Raw genomic sequence first — 13860 nt, 5'->3', positions numbered from 1 at the left:
AAAAGACTGTTTTTTCACAATTCCTTTACACCCAGAAGATAGGGAAAATTTTGCCTTTTCAGTCCCAGTGATAAACAATATAGCCCCTAGAAAATGTTATCAATGGAAGGTCCTGCCTCAAGGTATGTTAAACAGCCCTACCTTGTGTCTGTCAACAGGCTGAATTAACTAACTGCTGTGATCCATGTCTTGAGGGACTATCCTTAGCCAATAAATATTCTTTCTGACTCAGCATATGTAGTTCATGCTGCCAAAATGATTGAAACTGCTAACTGCTACCATTAAACAAAATTTACCTATCTCGTTATTAGATCTGTTTACAGAATTACAAACTGTTGTAAGGGAAAGAAGATATTCATTTTATATCACTCATATCAGAGCACATACTAACTTACCGGGACCTCTATTTGAAGGTAATAAAGAAATTGATTGCCTGGTAACACCTGTGTTACAGAAGCTCAACATTTTTCATGATTTAAAACACATGTAAATGTCCGAGGCCTTAAAGAGAGATTTGGAATAACATGGGCTAAAGCTAAGACAATAGTCCATCAATGTCCTGCATGTCAAACTATTAACAATCCTTCTCAATCCGAGCCTGGAGTTAACCCTAGGGGACTTGTCCCAAATGCTCTCTGGCAAATGGATGTTATTCATTATTCATCTTTTGGGAAATTATCATTTATTCATGTATGTATTGACACTTGCTCTAAATTTATTTGAGCTACTGCTCAATCTGGTGAATCTGCTAAACACATTATTTATTCATCATTTGTATGCCTGTTTTGCAGTCATGGGCCTGCCACAAACAATTAAAACTGATAATGGTCCAGCTATATCAGTACTCAAAACATTCCTGGATACATGGCATATTGCTCACTCCACTGGTCTCCCTTAACAACCCCCAAGGACAGGCTATTGTGGAACGAGCCAATTTATATATAAAACAGGCTCTTCAAAAACACAAAGGGTGACACAGAAATAGTTAAGTCACAACAGACATTTTTGAATAAAACCTTATTCACTTTAAATTTTTTAAATTTGGCCCCTGATGAAAAAACAGCTGCAGAGAGACATTTTAATACGGAACAAAAAAAGATTAACTTCCCTCAGGCTGAACAGACCTTGATTTGGTGGCAGGATCCATTAACAAACTTCTGGTCCCCTGGAAAACTTATTATGTGGGGTAGGGGATATGCTTGTATTTCACCAGGTCGTGGATTATAACCTGTTTGGATTCCATCAAGAAGAATCAAACCATATCATGAGTGAGCCTGCGGAGCATCCCTCAACTCCAGACCAAAAGGACAATGATAAGGGCTCATCTTCCCACTTGAGGTCAGATCAAACATCTAACCAGAAAGGCTGAAAATCTATTAAGAGGAGAAGAACTCAGAAAGGCATTGGGAAAACATAAACCAAGGAACCCAGAAACTATGAAGGGCCAAATAATGTTAAGGATAAATTCATAGCTTAATCAGTGCCAGATATATGGAGAAAGCTCCAAAAAATTGGCTTTTGGCCCTGATCAGGACCTGAAGCACCTCCCCAGAATAGCAACTCAAATATGTTATAATCAGGGCCAGGAAGAATGAAAGGAGAAGAAGAGAGAGAAAAGGCTGAGACTCCAGTCATGGCGCTAAATGAGTCAACCTGGGAGTTCCCAAGGTGCAAGGGCTAAGGCAGAGACCTATGCCTGGAGCCTGTTTCCTAGAGATCACTGGAAGAGGGACTGCCCCTGAAGAGGAAGGTCTCTGTGGTCGACCCCTCAGGTCCATGATCAAGACTGATGGGACATTTCCATAATGGCTCCTGTCATTATCACCATTCAGGAGCCCTGGGTGACTCTAAATGTAGGAAGACAGCCTATTGACTTCATCTTAAATACAGGAGCCACTTTTCAGTCCTCCTCTCCAATCCTGGGCCCCTTCTTCATAAATCTACCACATTCTTATTTCTGGCAAGCCGATTACAAAATTTTTTTACACAACCTTTGAGTTGTGACTGGGAATCTGTTTTCTTCTCTCAATGCCTTTCTGATTGTTCCAGGGAGTTCAACTCTTCTTTTGGAAAGAAATATTTTGTGGGAGGTTGGAGCCTCAATTTATATGCCAATGGAGCTTAATCAAGATTTATATCTGCCTTCAATGGACTAGATTTAAAGATGCCTTTATTTCTGCATTTCCTTGACTAAGGCCTTGCTGTTATAAAATTTAAATGTTGTATTATAAAATCAATGTTGTGCTAGATCTTCAACAGCAGATTCATGAGCTGTCCTATTCAGCTCCAGCTTTTGGAGCTGCTCTGTGGAACCAGCTGACCTCTTCCTCCTGGTGAAAATATTTATTCACCATATTCATTGTGATCTTGATCCTTTTGTTCAGACCCTGTATAATTAATTGTACTTCTTGCTTCATTACATCCTGACTAAGCTATCAATGTTCAAATGTTAATGAAAGAGGTATTCGAGGCAATGTATCAAAGCCCACTTGACCATTCCATGAGTGGAGACCTAACTGCTTTCCCCAATGACACCCCCTTTCAGCAGGAAGTAGTCGGAGCAGTCATCGCCCCTTTTCCCCACAGTTAGTCTCCAACTCAGGGAGGAATTAAGGCAGAATATTAATAGTATAGGAATATGGGCTTTGCATCTTTTGACTATTAAAGTTTGCAGATTAAGGGTCGCATAGGAACCCCAATTACTATAAAGGTTGCAGTTGTTGCCCCATGGAACCGTCCTCTGCTACTACATCGTGGTCCAGAAGTCTGCATCCGCGGCTGGCATGCATGCCTGGGAGGCTATATAGCACCTTGAGAATCTTCTCATGGTCAAGTTCTAAAAACTCCCTTTGTCATCATCAGAGAGTGCTAAGCCTTGGTCTGGCCATCCCTGGAAACTGGTCAGTCTAAGCACGGCTAAAGCCTGAAGAGTTCCACGTAAGACTTAACTTGGACTCATGTTCTATCTACGGATGTATGAGGCCAGCGATTTAAGAAAAAAGTTGCGAGATTTATTTTTGTCCTCCTGCAAAAGCAAAAAGGGGGAGATGCTGTGAGACATGTTGCCCTAATCTTCCTTGATTGTTGAGAGACATGTTTCTCTAATTTTCCTTGATTATCTACCAGTAGCCCCTCCTCACATGATCTCATTTAAGAAACACAATAAAAACTGTGGTTTCTGGAGGCGGAGCTCTTGGTCCCTGAGATCTTGAGTCCCCCGGGTTCCCACCTTTACTCTCTCCTCTCTCTGTCTTGATATTTTTGTCTTGTTGTTTTGTTATTTTTTTCCTTAAGTTCTGTAGCACCCGTTCTTCAGCCCCATCCTGCTGAGCTGGCCTTGGCAGTGGTGTAGTTTGCAGATGTAGCTCAGATCTGGCATTGCTGTGGCTCTGACCAGTAGCTGCAGCTGCAATTTGACCCCTAGCCTGGGAACTTCCATATGCCACAAATGCAGCCCTAAAAAAACAAAAAAAGCAAAAAACAAACAGACAAAACAAAACAAAAAACATAGAGAACTTCCATTTTAAAGAAAACATGTAAACACCTACATGTTCACACAAAAAGTGTGGGAATTAGCCCCCAAATTTAAAAGTTCTCACTAGGTGGCAAAATTATAAGTGATTTTTCTTTTTCATCCTTTTCTTTTTTAAAAGTATCTGATGTTTTGACACTTTCAACACAGGACCTGCAATAGCTTAGAAAGAAGGGAAGAAATGTTATTTGGAAAGAATGGTTGGATTTTTTAAAGACTGGAGAGTTTCTGCATGTATACTTACCAGTCTTAAATACTTTATTATTTGTCACCAAATCATCTTTATCAAGATTAATGTTGAAATTATAATGCAAAACATAAAGCCCAGCCATACCTTGAAAGGGTAAGTATAAACATAAGGTTCTTCTAGGGCAGAATGGGTATGAGAAAAGGTTTATTTTCACAATAAAACACCCTTCCTTCTGTAAATGGCCTTTAACGTCTTGCTCATCTGGGGGACACTGGGGCCTTCTGATAAAAGCTGAGGGTACAATAGGCAGTTTTGAAAACACCAATACCTGAGTAACCACACCCTATCAAGATATAGAATAACTCCATCCCCCTGGAAATTTCCCGCACTCACTTTCCAATCCATCCCCATTCTCAGAAGCAACCACTGCTCTGGTTTCTAGCACCGCAAATTAGTTTTACCTCTTCTGTAACTTCATAGAAATAGACATTTTTGAATGATAAAATTGGCTCTTTGCAAACACCAGACTTTAAAGGACTTTGAGAATAAGAGTTATAAGACAATAATGAGTATTCTAAAAAAGGTAGAAAGATCTGTAGAAATCTGAAAGGGGTAAAAATACCCCATTGTGAGAATCAAGAAAAATTAACGGAAAGTTATTTGAACTACACTTTGAAGACTGGACAAAAACTAAATATCACAGTGCTTCCAAAAACTATTTCAACTATCTCCAACTGCTTTTATACTTCTTCCCTGCATTTGAGAGAGTGAGAAATAATTCTCAATGGTAGTTTGCATAAATTTCTCATTGCCCTCTGTACCCATACCTTTGCCATGTAACTTTACAATAACCCCCTCCCATGATTCTGGGCTTGCCCTAATGACTTTCTTTGGTTGATAGGAAACTAGATTTGATACAAATAGAATGGGACAGTTAAGGAGAATTTGTAGAACATAGAAAGTCAAGAAATGGAACAGCTGAGCCAAACTTGAAAGCTTTTGGAACAACTGACCTTCACATTTGCTCCAGGACATAACTGTTAATAAAGTTCTCTCAAAATTAACTACTTATTAGGCCACAAAGAATATGTCAAGCACCAAAAACAGATATTACTCAAGCAACATTCACTGATCCCAATGCAGTAAAATCAGAATTCATTTTTAAGTCTAACAACAAAAAATGCACCCATCATTTGACAATACTGTTCAAAATATTTCTAAATAAATATAGGTGTGAAAAGATTCCAAAACTAAAATCCCAGCAATTTGCAAATGAATCTCAATAAGTGCCCAATATTTATCAGTATATAAATTGTATAGCTTTGCATGTGATCATTGGATTACAAGCAAGAAAAGATATAAATTTGCTAAATATTCAACTTCAATCAGAATATAAGAATATTAAGGTAGGAGTTCCCCTTGTGGCGCAGTAGTTCCCCTTGTGGCGCAGTGGTTAATGAATCTGACTAGGAACCATGAGGTTGGGGTTAAATCCCTGGCCTTGCTCAATGGGTTAAGGATCTGGCGTTGTCATGAGCTGTGGTGTAGGTTGCAGACGCAGCTTAGATCCTGCATTGCTGTGGCTCTGGTGTAGGTTGGCGGCTACAGCTCTGATTCAACCTCTAGCCTGGGAATCTCCATATGCTGCAGGAGCAGCCCTAGAAAAGGCAAAAAGACAAAAAAAAAAAGGAAGATTATTAAGATAAACCCAAAGAAACATGGCAGACAAAGCTGATATAAATGGCTCCCCACCAACCATAAATGTATATACATACTGCATAAAATATTACAAAAATATTTTTATATAAACTCAAAGGAAAGAAAGGCAAATACTCAGGTGCCAGAACCCAAAAGATGACGCAGAGAATACAGAATTGATTCAGAAACCCAAGGACAAAACAGAATTATAGCTTCAAAATGGGACATTAAGGGTTTTTTGTTTGTCTTTTGTCTTTTTAGGGCCTCACCCAGCATGTGGAAGTTCCCATTAGAGGTTAAATCAGAGCCGTGGCTGCCAGCCTTTGCCACAGCCACAGCAATGTGGGATCTGAGCCATGTCTGTGACCTACACCACAGCTCATGGCAATGCCTGATCCTCAACCCCCTGAGTGAGGCCAGGAATCAAACCCGCGTTCTCATGGATACTGGTTGACTTTGTTACCACTGAGCCACTCCAAGACATTAGGTTTTGAAACAACTACCTAAAACCTGGATGAAGCAACAAGACCACTTCACTCTATTATAAAAAGGATTAAAAGAATTCCATCCACCAAGATAGAAAAGTGAAGAAGTTTGGAGTTCCCATCATAGCACAGTGGAAACGAATCCGACTAGGAAACATGAAGTGTCGGTTCGATCCCTGGCCTCGCTCAGTGGGTTAAGGATCTGGTGTTGCTGTAAGCTGTGGTGTAGGTCAAAGACGCTGCTTGGATCTGGCATTGCTGTAGCTGTGGTGTAGGCCAACAGCTGTAGCTCTGATTCAACCCCTAGCCTGGAAACCTCCATATGCCGCGAGTATGGCCCTCAAAAGACCCAAAAAAAAAAGTGAAGAAGTTCACTGTCAGTCCAGGGCCTTGGGTAGGAAGAAAAGGGTCATTCATGAGAAACCACTGCTCTGCAATACACAAGGGGTGGAGGCTATGCTTTTATACCATGTGTCCTGGGAATAGTGATGAAAGTCCCCAGGACTGCTTCCAGCTTCACTGATGCACTAGAAAACCTCAGAAAGATTCGGCATAGCCAATAGCTAAGATTCATTATGGTGAAAGTATCTCTGCATTGAGAAATCAAAAAAAAAAAAAAATTATGGAACCCAGATCCCCACTTTTGAGTAGGATGTAGTAGGTTGTAGAAGCTCAGTGCTCCTACTGCTGTAACCAGAAAAAGCCAGATAAAGCACATGTCATTGTTTTGTTGTTTTTTCTTTAAGATGCCAGAAAACAATGAGATAATGAGAACTACATGAATTTGAATTCCAGAGAAGTCCTTTGGAGGTTAGTTGAACAGCATTAGCCATTGTTTCCCATGCCCCCCTCCCCGAACTTTTGCACTTTGAGTACAGACTGAAGATCAAGCTCAACCCACACAGAGAAACTCTATGAGGGGAAAGGAAAACCAGTCAGTCTTTTGGGAGTTGCTAAAACTCACATGACAGATTGGAAGCTTGACAGACCCCAAAGGTGTGTCCAGTTTTCTCCACAGGACATTGCTAGGGCTGCAAATGAAAAGGTGAGGAGATAGACTGGTGGCCTCTAAAATGCAGAGTGGGAGTTCCCATCGTGGCACAGTGGTTAATGAATCCGACTAGGAACCATGAAGTGTCGGTTGGATCTCTGGCCTTGCTCAGTGGGTTGAGGATCCAGCATTGCCATAAGCTGTAGTGTAAATTGCAGACGCGGCTCAGATCCCGAGTTGCTGTGGCTCTGGCATAGGCTGGTGGCTGTGGCTCCGATTAGACCCCTAGCCTGGGAATCTCCATATGCCGCTCCCAGAAGCGGCCCTAGAAAAGACAAAAAGACAAAATAAAAATAAAATATAAAAAAATAAAATGCAGAGTGAAATTTCCCATAATTTCAAAGTGTTTAGAAAACAATGTTCCTCTAAAAGAAGAGGCTTCCAGCAAACACATAGCATCTCCATCTCAAGGCATTTGCCCAATTCTGAAGCTGCAGGGGAGCCTGAGACTCCAGAACCAAGATCAGAAACTCTGAAGGAGAAAGCCAGATTGCTCACAGTTTGTAAATCAAGAGCTGTTTTGAGCCACGCCCTTAGGAAAGAAATAGAGCTGAAATGTTACCAAAACTGCAACCCAGCCCCAACCCCATCCACCTCTATCTCTGGTTGTACAAAAGAGCTTAGCCCCACATGATTATATTTTTTAGTAGAGTGAAGTGAATTAAAACATGGAGAATTTCAATGGGTAATAGTAAAAAGAAATAAGAATTCTAGAACTGAACAATGAATATCTGAAATTAGGAGCTTGTTAGATGGGTTTTAACAGCACCCTGGACACAGATGACACAACTAGTAAACTCAAAGACAGCAGAAAATATCAAATGAGCACACAGAAAAACATGATGGAAAGACTAAAGTAGAGAGTAAGATATATGTGGGATCCATTCAAAAGATCTAACATTTCTAACAAAGGAAAGGAGATGGGGAATGGGGCATACAGCCAACAGACTTGAGGGTGGCCCCATGACCCCTAAGCTCCAGGTGTTCACATCCTTCTGTGACTCTAACCAAAGAGTTGGACCCAATAGTTCTTTGTTTTGAGGGGCTCTCCTGTGTTTGTGGGATGTTTAACAGATTCCCTGGCCTCCACATATCAGATTCCCCAGTAACCCACCCCACAGCTGTGCCTACCAATTATGCCTACAGATCTTGCCAAATGTCCCCTGGAGGGCAAAATCATTCCTGGTTGAGAATCACTGCTTATAGTGGCAAAAATAGCAGATCAGTCGTTTCTGGGGCTGGAGGTGGGGTGAAGATTGTGTGTGACACAAGGAAACTATTCAGGGTAGTAAAATGATCTATATCTGCATAGTGTTGGTAGTTATACAGCCACATATATTTGTAGTTATATAAGTATATAATATAGGTAGTCTGTAGGTGTATAAGTTTGTCAAAACTCATGTAAGTTGTACCCTTAAAAGGTACACTAATCAAGGACTGGAGGAAGTGGTGGTCTTAGTCCCACAGGCAAAACATTATTCCTGTGACTTCAGGAAGACAAGGCTGCTGGGGAGGGGACCTCTCTGCCTTGAGAACCACAGCATAACTTTGGGGTACAGCCTAAGCCCCAGGAAGTATCTTGAGGTCTTTGGGCCTAAATCCATCCTTGCCTGTCATGCCCAAGAAAGGAAAATTTGAATGATGTCTCCACCTTCTGAGTACATGAGCCACTGCAGAAGGGTTGAGTTTGACCCAAATGTTCGATGAGCCAGTTAGTTCTACTTTCTCTGGGCTTTGCCATTTACTAAGAAGACGTTGAAAAGACCAAGTCCCAGGCATCGGTCTTGTACAGGAATGTAACTTTGAGTTTCAGGAGGAGGGGGAGGGACCAGCTGGCCAGAGGACCCTCTACTAAAACTTGAGGTTGGAGATCTTTGGGAACCTGGTATCCGTGGAATGCACAGACTTGCAAAGAAAATGTCTTCTCTAATTATTGGTTGTAGGCTTAATACCTAAAGGTTCAAGCTTATATTTTTATTCAATTTCAGATATCTCTGCTTATTTTTTTGCCTACTTGATTAATTGAACCCACATCCACATGGATACTAGTTGGGTTCTTAAGCCACTGAGCCACAGTGGGAACTCCCTAAACCAAGTTTTTAAAAGTCTGATATTAACCTGATTCTTATTCCTTTGTAGGTGATCTGTGGTTTTTCTCTGGAAATTTTTAGAATTCTCTCTTCAGCTTTGTTATGCTTAAATTTCACCATAACATGCCCAGTTTGGAGTTTTTTCTTATCTCTTCTTTTGCACTCTCTGAGCCCTTATATTCTAAGATTATCATCCTTAAATTATTGGAAAGTTATCTTCATCCTTTTTTCAAATATTTTATCCTGTTTTCTCTTTACTCCTGGGACCACTATCCAGATGTTAGTACTTTTAATAACATCTATGATACCTCTTAAACTTTTTTGTGTGTATCCTATTTCTTTACTCTTGCCTGCTAACTTCTGAAAGAGTTTCTCAATCTCCTCCCATCAATCAAAAGATAGAATCTGAGGAGTTTTCTTGTAGCATAGCAGGGTAAGGATCTGGCATAGTCACTGCAATGGCCTGGGTTGCTGCTGTGGCACCTATTTGATCCCTGGCCCCGGAACTTGCGCATGCCGCAGAACAAAGCAGAACAAGATGAAAGCAAGAATCAATATTATATGGGAAAGAGAAAGAGATTTAACAAAACTAGAAGCTGACTCTTGGAAAGGTTAACATGATAGGCAGAAGAGGATATGCTGCCTCTGTGGTGCTCCATGCTGTTACTTGCTCTTTACTCACTACTACATTTTATGTATTTTTTTTTATTTTTTGTCTTTTCTAGGGCTGCTCTCATGGCATATGGAGGTTCCCAGGCTAGGGGTCTAATCAGAGCTGTAACCACCAGCCTATGCCAGAGCCACAGAAACACGGGATCCGAGCCATGTCTGCGACCTACACCACAGCTCATGGCAATGCCAGATCCTTAACCCACTGAACAAGGCCAGGGACCAAACCCGCAACCTGAAAATTACTAAGGCCCCCAAATAACTTTTGTTATGAGGTCTGTATTGGTCAACATTACCATGTTAGAAAGTAAAACTGAAAATTTTTGCAAGAATAAGCAAGCACCCATTCCATTCGTCCTCAGAGCAATGTCATCACATAGTGTGTAGCCTTTGGAAAACTCCACTGTATACTTGTGAGAGAATGAGAGAGAAAAAGGTAAATAATATCATAGTATTATTTCAAAAATTGTTTCAGTCTTCATTCTCCTAGCCTGGGAACCTGCATGTGCCATGGGCGCGGCCCTAAAAAGCCAAAAAATAAAATAAAATAAAATAAAATTTTTCCATTGTAACTATACCCCCCAAACACAAGTTTGACTTTCTGATGGAGCCTTGTTGGCATACACAGAACGGCCTCCTTTCCTTCACCTGGACTCTGGCTGTAATTAAAGATGGTCTGGTCATCCCCTGAAGCTATGCACTGAATAATTTGGAGTGCTTTTTCTCATGCTCTAACCTGTTTGGACTGCAACATAAACCTGTAAACTATGCTGGGCAGGGAATATCAGCCCCACTGGTATGAGGAAATAGATTTATATAGGTTGTCTGATCCAACATTGAACAGAACAGGCACAAAAATCCAGATCTCATCATTTCAAATCTGATATTTTCTTACATGCTAAACCGAAAAGATTGTTTTATCTCCCCCACCCCCAAATTTCCAGATCAACTGTCAAAAGCTTTTTTTTTTGGAGAATGAGCAGAATTTAATGACATTTTTTTGGAGAATGAGCAGAATTTAATGATAAATTTGCAACAGTGAGTACAGTAAATAGAAATAATGTAGGGGAAAATGGCCATTATGTTAGAGATGCTTCAGGAAAATAAACATGTTCTTTTTTTTAAAAGTGCCTGTGAATGCTTATTAACATATCCAGGTTGGTTGCTTATGTTGTCGTGTTGTAAATAGTCAAGAATTGAGCTCATAACACTTTACACCTTCCCTGGGGCAATTTCCACTTTCTTTAAAAGCTTTTAAGATCTACTCAGTCTGGACTAAGGTAATTGTTCTCCTCACCTAATGTGCTCGAGTCAAACTTCTTTTTGAGTTCTGCAGTTCAGGAAAATGCGTCAGAATTGCAGCTACAGTGGCAGTCAGCAGCAGCCACTGCATGGACTGAATTCTACCTCCTCACGCTTCGATGGGCTTCCTTTGCAACCATGTTTGACAAAGTTAATATGGCTGAGATTGAGAAATTCCATAAGTCGAAATTGATGAAGACAGAAAGACAAGAGAAAAATCCACTGCCTTCAAAAGAAACAATTGAACAGGAGAAGCAAGCAGGAAAGTGATAATGAGGCGTTCACGCCAGTATGTTGTGTAAATTCCACAAGCATTGCCTTCATGTTTTACTTTTAGCTGTTTACCTTTCTAAGATGCAGAGAGATTGGATCAAGTGTAAATGATCATGCTGCCCCTTTTCACATCAAAGAATGGAAAACTACTGACACAAAATCCGCACCCTCCTCTCACATCTGCCTGTCTGGCTGGTAGAGAAGGAGAAGAACTTGCTTGTTGGTGAAGGAGGAATCTAGGTGGGACGACGGTGAAATCTAGCGAGAAAGCAAGCTGGTCCATGATGTTCTGAGGGCTGTAAAATACAGTTTAATCAGACTGCCATTTTGTTTTAGTTAAAATGATTTTTAAAGTATGGAATGCACAATTTTTTAATATGCAAATGAAAAGTTTGAAAACTTAAAAAAAGAATTGCAGCTACATGTTTATATTAGAAATGAAAAGAGTATAACTAGGGCAAAAAGAGGATCCTTTTTCCCTTCAGAGAAGCAAACAGATAATACCTTTTGCCAAGGAATGGAGATTTCTAATTCATTTTTTGTTTTTGTTTTTTCCTTTCTAGGGCCACACCTGAAGAATATAGAAGTTCCCAGGCTAGGGGTCAGAGCTGCAGCCACAGCGACAGCCACAGCCACAGCAACTAGGGATCCAAGCTACATCTGTGGCCTACACCACAGCTCACAGGAATGCCGGATCCTTAACCCACTAAGCGAGGCCAGGGATCAAACCTGCATCCTCATAGATGCTAGTCAGGTTTATAACCCACTGAGTCACAGCAGGAACTCCTAATTAGTATTTTGTGAGACATTATAGCACAGCTGAAAGATTCTGCTATGGGTTGTATTTGACTCTTCTACTTAAGCACCATTTCTTTGGTAGTTCACTAAATTCCTCTTAATATAAAATGTAGTAGTGATGGTGGTGATGATGGTACCTGTCATTTATTGAAAATTAACTGTCAAACACTGCATGAAGTAGTTTATATATATTGTTTCATTTGTCCATAATATCTTTGAAGTTATAATCCAATTTAATCTTTTCCTTTTGTGCAAGATCCTACTTTAAACCCTACAACATCCTTTAAGGTAGGAGTTACTATGGTTTCTCTCATTTTACATGAGTTTATAATTGCCAGAGCCAGGACTTAACCGCTATACTGTATTACAGAACTAGGTTTACAATGGCATGAGGAAATCACAAAAGTACCTTTCTCTGATAACCAAAAAAAGGCATGCTTCTGTTTTTTCAGAGAAATATACATCAAAACTAGGGAGATCCTAGGACTCTTCTAAGGGAAGTGGTTCATAAGCTGTGAATTAGATTAGAACATCACATCTAATTCTGAAGGTGTAGGCTACCTTATTCAGTGACGTTAGATGCAGGCTTGAAATTCATCTACATCTCTCTCTAGTTCTAGGCTGTTATAGTTCTGCTTTGTCAAAAGCACTGCTGCTTATTAAGAATAGCCTGCATTTTGAAGTACTGAATTAGGGTGATCCTCAAAGGTACTAAAAGTCCATGTTGAAATTGTGGATTCTACACGATACTGTTTCACAGGGCTGGATCAGTCACTTTACTTCTTTCTGCATGGCAAAACTGGTATGCCTTGGAATATCGTTGATGTTACCTCACATTTAAATAGTATAGTTGCATTCTAGGTTGGGATTTTTTTCCCCTTCAACACATAGAAAAATTTAGTCTTATTTTACTGTTGAGATGCTTCTGCTGTCTACCTGATCTTTGTTCCTTTGTGGGAGGTGTGGTTTTAGAAACTCGCTTTGCCTTTGATGTTATTTTATCTCTAATGAATCCAGGAGTATAGTTTTGCTTTTCTGTTTAGTGCTTGATAAACTAATCCAATTCTGAGTTCTTTCATCTTTCTTTAATTCTAAGAAACAGTATTTCCTTCTTCAGTGTGTTCACTGGATTCTTCTCACTTTATTGCTGCTTCATGTTTCCAACAAGCTCTCTGATATAGTGAACAAAACAGATAAAGTGCCAGATCACATAGAGATGATGAGAGACTGGCAGGCTGGAAAGAGTGTAGTCCTTTGGGGGGTGGTGGATGAGAGAATGGCAGATATTCATTCTGAAGTGAAATGCCAGCTGAGACCTAAGTGCCAAGGAGCCAACCACGCAAGTGTCTGAGAAATATGACTGAATCACAAGTCCAAACAGTAATGATTCGATTTGATCAATTAATTTGATCAATTAATCAATTTAGGATTGCCTCTGGCATTGCTGGTGCCTTACCTTCAGGTCTACTCAGGCCTTGAACTTCCATTGACTCCCATGAAAAGATTAAACCTGTCTTGTGCCAAGTAGTATAATATTCTCACACTGTTCGTCATACACCCTAGTACTGGTATAAAGATAATTCAATGGAAGGTAGAGACAAAAGTAGGAACACAGCAGGTATGACCTTGGTGATGAGCTAAATAGGGTAGAGGAAAGCCTCCAGCCTATGCCTGGTTCCCCAGCACAAGGTATTCATGTCAGAGATCTCATTTTTACAAAAAATTAAGATGGGATTCATTGCATATCTGTCAAGTATCCAAAGAAATACACT

At 40.3% G+C, this 13860-nt stretch overlaps 1 pseudogene; it reads left to right on the top strand.

Annotated features, from left to right (window-relative positions):
• On the top strand, nucleotides 11156-11287 carry LOC100513953 (annotated as a pseudogene).

This window comes from Sus scrofa, chromosome 14, assembly GCF_000003025.6.
Source record: "Sus scrofa isolate TJ Tabasco breed Duroc chromosome 14, Sscrofa11.1, whole genome shotgun sequence".
NCBI classification, from domain to species: Eukaryota; Metazoa; Chordata; class Mammalia; order Artiodactyla; family Suidae; genus Sus; species Sus scrofa.
The sequence above is the reverse complement of the archived record's forward strand: the minus strand, read 5'-3'. Positions and strand labels throughout refer to the sequence as shown.